This window comes from Sorex araneus, chromosome X, assembly GCF_027595985.1.
Source record: "Sorex araneus isolate mSorAra2 chromosome X, mSorAra2.pri, whole genome shotgun sequence".
In the NCBI taxonomy this organism is placed as follows: Eukaryota; Metazoa; Chordata; class Mammalia; order Eulipotyphla; family Soricidae; genus Sorex; species Sorex araneus.
Window position 1 is genome coordinate 212322905 of NC_073313.1, and position 8223 is coordinate 212331127.

Below are 8223 nucleotides of genomic sequence, written 5' to 3' on the forward strand. Positions count from 1 at the left end.
TAGGTAATCCCATCAACGGCCAGCATCCAGAGATTTAAAAGCAAGCTCCCGGAAGCTATAAGATATCTTATAGCCTACTTCTCCCTCCAGAGAACCCAGCAAACTATCGGAAGTTTCTGTCCACATGGGAGAGCCTCGCAAGGTCCCCATGATATATTAATATGCCAAAACCAGTAACAAGCTGGGTCTCATTCCCTGACCCTGAAAGAGCCTCCAATGCAGCATCGTTGGGAAGGACGAGTAAAGAGAGGCTTCTAAAATCTCAGGATTAGGACGAATGGAGACGTTACTGAGACCGTTCGAGAAATTCAACGATCAACGGGATGATGATGATGATGATGATGATGATGATGATGATGATGATGGTGATGATGATGATGATGATGATGATGATGATGAAGAAGATACATGAAAACCTGTTCTAAACTTCAGCTATATCTACCAGAACAAAATGCTATAGACAGAGGTCAGATATCTAATTGGGACCTGGAAGGTGTGGCTCCTTGGCTATGGGAACAATCAATTGACAAGGAGAGAAAGAGGATTATTAGCTTTATTAGCAACAGGCTGGCAGGTTGGCTGACAGTAGACTCATAGCCTAGACAGCCATCGGCCCTCCAATTCATACAGGAAAAGAAAAGGACAATATGTTTGCAAATGGTCCACAAGGCAGACTGCTAGACTCCAGGTGATCCATGGATTCCCTGGTGGGCCAGTTCTCTTAGGCATGGGCCAGTGTATCTCCACTTCTGCCCCACCCCCTCTTCCCCAGGGAGCCATACCCAGCTCTACTCAGTGCTTACTCCTGGTTCTTTTTCTAAATTAATTTCTTTAATTTATGGAACACCTCCACAGCAGTTCTCAGGGACCTGCATTCCATTTCCCAGGACTGGGCCAGAGTAGTCAGATCCTCTTAAACGGTGTTCAGAGGCCATGGGGCACAGGGGATGAACTCTGGGCTTGGCATGTGCCCTTTGAGCCATCTCCCAATTTGAAAATAGCTTGTTATGAACTGACCAGATTACAGAAATATAATAGATACCTTCGTTCTTCCTTCTCATCAGCTGGTTGATCTGTTTTCCAGCATCTTTACCTTCTACAAAATGTGTGGTCTTTTTACTTTATCCTACCTCAGGGAGAGGACATTTTGAAGGACCAAAGGAAGCTGTTTGCCTCTTTGAAGCATTTCCCAAGGGTATAGATCTCATGAATCAAATCCTCCATGCAGATAACGCCATGTTTACCAAGAGATTGGGCAATCAATGCATTATCTGTTAGGGCAATTTGCTTCTTGTTGGTTTTGCCATAACCACTGAGTTTCAGGTGTATAACAATTTATTGTATGTAATTTGTGAAAGGATCACCCCATAATAAAGCTAATTAACACCCATCACCACATGTAAGATGTTTTGCTTCTCATGGTGAGAAAGTTTATCCACTTTCAAATGTTTAATGTCATCACTATAGTCACCATTTCCATGATTTATTTAATCACTGTAAGTTTAACCTCTTTACCATTTCACCCAGCCTCCACCAGTCTGTTTTCTGTTTCCATGAATTTGGACAAACTTCCCTTTTTGCTATCAGCTTTACTGCAGCAAGATATCATGAGCTCTCCTTTCTGTGAATAATTCTGTATATGTTACATCAAAATGAATTTGTTCAGCTCTAAATTTTTTAATTTTTTTAATTTTTAATTTTCATCTTATTATAACTACATTATTATTCCTGAAAATAATTTCATTGTGTCAGGATGAATTATTCTTTTTTTAATTATTTTTATTTATATATTTATTTTTAATTTTTTTATTTTTTTAGTGAGTCACAGTGAAAGTACAGTTACAGATTCACATCTTTTCATGCTTGATTTTCCCTCAAGTTCACTTTTAAATTTTTAAGAGCAGTTATTTAGTTCCTATACTCTGAAATTTTCAGATTTGAAGTCTCTAAGTGTGTGTGTGTGTGTGTGTGTGTGTCTGTGTCTGTGTGTCTGTGTGTATTTTGAGCCACACCCAGGGTTCTCAGGGAACCATGCAGTGCTGGGAAGCAAACTCAGGAATCTTGCATGGAAACCATGTGCTCCAGCCCTTTGAGCTAGCCCCTTGGTTCAGGAGTATATATATATATATATATTTTTTTTATTTTATTGAATCACCGTGAGATAGTTACAAGCTTTCATGTTTGGGTTACAATCTAACAATGATCAAACACCCATCCCTCCACCAGTGCACATTCCCCACTACCAATATCCCCGGTATACTCCCCCTTTTCCATCCTCCCCCTGCCTTCATGCCAGACAATATTCCCCCTACTGTCTTTCTACTTTTGGGCATTATGGCTTGCAACACAGACACTGAGAGGTCATCACGTTTGTTCCATTATCTACTTTTGGCATGCATCTCCCATCCCAACTGGTTCCTCCAGCCATCATTTTCTTAGTGATCCCTTCTCTAATCCATCTGCCTTCTCCCCTCCGCTCATGAAGCAGTCTTCCAGCTATGGGGCAATCCCCCTGGCCCTTGTATCTACTGTTCTTGGGTGTCAGCCTCATGTGATGTTATTTTATACTCCACAAATGAGTGCAATCCCTCTATGTCTGTCCCTCTCTTTCTGACTCATTTCACTTAGCATGATACTCTCCATGTTTATCCATCTATAAGCAAATTTCATGACTTCATCTCTCCTAACAGCTGCATAGTATTCCATTGTGTAGATGTGCCGAAGTTTCTGTAACCAGTCATCTGTTTTAGGGCACTCAGGTTGTTTCCATATTTTGGCTATTGTGAACAGTGCTGCAATGAATATATAGGTACAGATGTCATTTCTACTGTGCTCTTTTGCATCCTCGGGATATATTCCCAGAAGTGGTATTGCGGGGTCATATAGAAGCTCAATTTCTAGTTTTTGAAGGACTGTCCATATTGTTTTCCAGAAAGGCTGGACCAGTCAGCATTCCCACCAACAGTGAAGGAGCGTCCCTTTTTCCCCACATCCATGCCAGCACTGGTTGCTTTTGTTATTTTGAATGTGTGCCGGTCTCTGTGGTGTGAGATGATATCTCATTGTTGTTTTGATTTGCATCTCCCTGATGACAAGCGATGTGGAGTATTTTTTCATGTGTACCTTGGCCATTTGTATTTCTTTTTTGAAGAAACTTCTGTTCATTTCTTCTTCCCATTTTTTGATGGGGTTGGAGGTTTTTTTCTTATACAATTCTACAAGTGTCTTGTATGTCCTTAATATTAATCCCTTATCAGATGGGTATTGGGTAAATATTCTTTCCCATTCTGTGGGCTCTTTCTGAATTTTGGTCACTGTTTCTTTTGAAGTGCAGAAGCTTCTAAGTTTGATGTAGTCCCATTTGTTTATGTTTGAGGAGTATATATTTCTTAGAACTTGTGTTACACTGAGGACTATTCACGACTTCAAATTGTCTTTGGACCCTTGAAGCGCAGCATAATTTTCGATGACATTGCTTCTCTGGGGAGGCTTTGTCCTTAAATTAGGATCATTTCTGTTTCCTCCATAGCCTTTGAGATGTGCAAACATACCCTGTTTCTGGAGCACATACACTAGAGATCTGCTAAAGAGAACTTGCTACACATTCATACAACTCCTTTCTCTAGATATTTTACTTTTTCTTACCTTTATGGATTTATAATTGCCTTACAATACTTTTAAGTACTGTGATTCTGGTGTCATAATAACTCTGTCTAGGCCACCAAAGTGCTGTCACTTGAACTGGATGTGCCTCCACACATCCCCTTTCTGGGCACCACCATCTTGTTCAGAGTTCCGGAGTTATTTCTGTTGTTTTGCCCATTGTTTTGCTTTAGCTATTTAGAGCCCACACAGTTAAATCATCTGGCAATATTTCACTTGGTACAATCACCTCAACTCCTCATCATGTCATAAGAGACACAACCACATTTTAATTTCACTTAAAAATTTTGTGGTTTGGGGCCACATCCAGTGGTGCTCAGGGACTACTCCCTGCTCAGCATTCTGAGGTCACTCCTAGCAGTGTTTACAGGGACCATATGGACCTGGAGGCTCCCACATGCAAAGCACATGCTCCCACACATTACATCATATCCTCAGTTCTCAGTATTTTAATCTATTTAGTTGGGAGGAGGGAGCATTAGGGCACACCCAGAGTTGCTTTGGGCTTATTCCTGCCTCTGTGCTCAGGGATCACTGCTGGAAGGGCCCAGGGATCACGTGGGGTGCCAGTGATTGCACCTGGATCGGTCACGAGCCATCCAAGCACCTTACTCACTGTATTAGCCCTCCGATCCCTCACCTTCTCTAATATGAAGCAGTGTTCCACTGAGAACTCACATCACTGCTTCTCATCCAGTCATCCATGAACATTTAGGATGATTCTATTTTGACTAAATGAATAATGCTGTTATGAACACAGGGGCTCAATTTCTTTTAGAAGTAGTGTTTTTATATGCTTTGGTTAAATAAATGCCAAAGAGTGTTATGATTGGAGGTCATATAGTATTTTCACTCTAGTTTTTTAATGGAATGCCACACTATATTCCAATGAGGATGTGCCTATTCACACTTCTACCAACAGTATTCATGTTTCTTTTACCCTAACCTCTCTCCAGTATGTGTTTTCAGCCTCTTAGTGTCGGTCATTCTCACAGGTAGGAGGTGATGACTCCTTGTGGTTTTGATTGGCATTTCCCTGGTGATATGTGACACTGGGCATGTTTTCATGAGCCTGTAAGGCCTCTCAGTTTGGAGAAGTGTCTATGCTAGTCTTTTGCCCGTTTGGGGGGATGGGTTGTTTTCTTTTGCTGTTGTTGACTTGTTTCCATTCTTCATATATTTTTGGTTCCAATTTCTTGGCAGATGTGTGATGTGCAAACACCTTCTCTCAGTTGCTTATATTGCCTTCCTGTTTTTGTGCTGTTTTCTTTAGCTGTATACAAGCTTTTTATTTTTGTTTCAAATTACTTTAATAACTTGGCAGTGGCTCAACATACAAGCAGATGCAAGCTCATTCCCTTTAAGGGGGTGCTACCGTGGCCACTCTCCCAGCAGGACTAAGGCAATGATGAAGCCAGTTCCATGGAGCAAGAGTGGAAGGTGCCAGGGCTTACAGGCAAAGCAGATTATTGATGAATGTTTCTGAGGGGCACTGGGCACCAGGAGACACAAATGTAAGGGGCCCTCAGAAGACTGGTCATACTTGCTCTGTCTGTCACGAGCACCATGAAGCATTTTTTTTGCTTGTCTTTGTTTTGGCGCCACACCCAGAAGTGCTCAGGGATTACTCTTAGCTCTGCATTCAGGAATTACTCCTGGTGGTGCTCAGAGGACAATATAGGGTGCTGGGGATTGAACCCAGGTCAGTCACATGCAAGGCTGTGACTATGGCTTCAGCAACTTCCCCCCATGAAGCATTCTTGATGGGGATTTGATGTTGAGAATATTTGTTATCTGGGGAGAACCGAGCAGGATATTATCCCCGCTTCTTTACTCTGTAGACATTTCCTTATTTGGTGAAGCACTATTCAATATAAGGGTTTTAATATTGGATACAATTCTGTATCAAATCAAATTAAAGTAAGTTTATTAAAAGCTAAGTTTGGGGGTAATAGAGATAATGCTTACCTTACCCAGGTTACATCCCTGGCACCCATTATGGTCCCCCAAACCTTGCCAGGAGTGATCTCCAAGTGCAGAGCCAGAGTAAGCCCTGAGTATTGCTGTGTGTGGTCCCCAAACCAAATAAGTAATACAAAAATATAATAATTTTTAAAATATTGTTTGTTGAAGAAAATTTTATTCTTTGCTTTTCTGCCACTGGAATTTAATCTTAAAACATAAGAGTGAAAAAAAAAGTATGATCTAGGGACTAGAGGGATCCTTCAAAGGGCTGGTTCACATGCCCTGCATGTGTTCAATTCCTACATGAGATTTGGTGGCCCAAGCGCCACTCGAGCTGAGCACTGAGTTTCAACTGAGAGAGTTGGGTTGAACAGGCCAAGACATCCAGGGGCCCTGAGCACTGCTTGGAAGCCCATCTGCTCCCATCTCCTCCCCCACAAAGATATATGATCTAAAGAGAAATGAAAGTAAAAGGGTTGTGACCTGAAATTATTTATCTTTCATGATTTATCTGGTTTTCCTATTTGTATCATCTCACTGGCTGCAGATATCTTAGTTTGGATTCTGCAGAGAGAAAGTTCTGGGAAACTATGAGCAGAAGCTTTACTCAGGAATGTTCTGGGGTCACCATCTGTGGAAGGAATGAGAATCAATGAGGATTGAGCTATGTTGGGTTTTCCCAGAATCGCAACCACATTCCCAGTGAACCCTAGAGCTGAGGGACCCTTTTGGATTGTCTTGAATTGGAGCATATGGACCGGGTTTCTCGGACCTATTTTCAGATGCCAGTTGCCCCAAAGAAGGGGATGCAATTTAAAGGGAGTGACTCTTGCTTCTCTGGAGGGAAGAGAGTGGGTACATTCAGTGGTGCTGGGAAGCACTCCCAGTGATGCTCAGGGACCATATGGTGACAGGGTTTAAACCCAGGGCTCTTATATTCAAAGTACATGCTTTTTGTTTGGGGGCCACTGTTGGGGAACTGCTTTCCCTCAGTGGTGTCTGGACACATTGTGCACCGGGTCTGGGCAGACGTGGGGGAAAGGATGACGGGCACATGGAGAAACACTCCTGGAGACAGCTGATGACCACTCACTTTATTGCAAACTACACACATATTTCATAGAGGGTCTTGGTTTAAGAGGATGGTCCAATCACAATAAAGTTCAGCATTACTGACCTATCACCTTTCCAACTCTGCTTTGCCCAATCCCAATTTAGGCTAGATGCAGCAGTTAGGATTGCAGCTAGGTGATAATTCATGGGGGATGGTACTCAACACCGGATTCCTGGTGCTTGTAAAATGCGTCCAGACACTCCTTACTGGGTCCCTATGCAGGGACAGGTCTTATCTGCTCTGCAGGGACAGATCTTATCAGCTCTGGTGCCTGTCACCATGCTCTACAGGCCACATCTTGAAGATGCTCAGAGGTAACTCGGCTCTGCACTCAGGAATTACTCTTGGAGGTGCTCAGGGAATCATATGTGGTGCCAGGAATCACACCTGCATCAGACACACGCAAGGCCCTACCTGCTTGCTGTCTCTTATTATCTATCCAGCCCCCCAAAGTACATGCTTTTATCTCCCAGCCCACAAAGCACCTTTTCCCAATGGAGACAATTCTGAAGCAGGGGTGACAACCAGGGCCCCTGTCATGATGGAGACTGATTTAGAAATCTCCACATTTAGGTTAGTACTTTGCAGTCTTCATCTTCAAAGTTTTAATAATCCTTTTGTCAAGGAACCCTGGGCTTTTACTTAACAGTAGGCATTACAAATAATGGACCTGGTCCTTCTGACAGCTGAGGGCTTCTCTGTGCAAGCAAAGTGAGACTTTCACGTAAATTTCTACAGAGGTGAGATTAGTGTTCAGAAGAGCACACCACTTGGATTCTGAAATCTATTTCTCTAAGGACTGGGGGCACGCTGCAGGATTTCATGGCTGGCTCTCTTTTTTTTTATAATTTCTTTTTTACTGAATCACCTTTGAATACAATTACAAAGATTTCATGATTTTTATATTCCACAAAGTCTTACATTGATCAAACACCCATCCCTCTACCAGTGTGCATTTTCCACCACCAGTGTCCACAATATCCCTCCCACCACCCCCACCTCACCCCATCCCACCCTACCGCCTGACTCTATGGCAGACAATTTCCTTCTTACTCTCTCTCTACTTTCGGACATTATAGTTTGCAATACAGATACTGAGAGGCCATCATGTTTGCTTCGGTCATTTTGAGTTATTGTGTCACCAAGTTTGGTTTTCTCGGAGTATGGACATTAGCACTGGTTCCTGTTGCTGACTGGCAACAATTGGCTTTGGATACAATGAAATCAGCCTCATTGGAAGTCCATCCCATTGGGTCACTCTTGCCACAACAATTCAGTGCCAGATACTGGATGATGTCAGCTTGCCAGGCCTTTGTCAGTATGTCTGTTGGGAGTTGTTTCTCTCATGAGTTAATTTAAGCTATGAACCAAGATGCCACGCAAAGCTCTGACTGCGATGACCCCTATACCTTTGTTCCAGCTTCCCTATTCCCAATCTTCCAGTCTGTTCTTTGAAAGCCCCAGATCACCTGGTCACACTA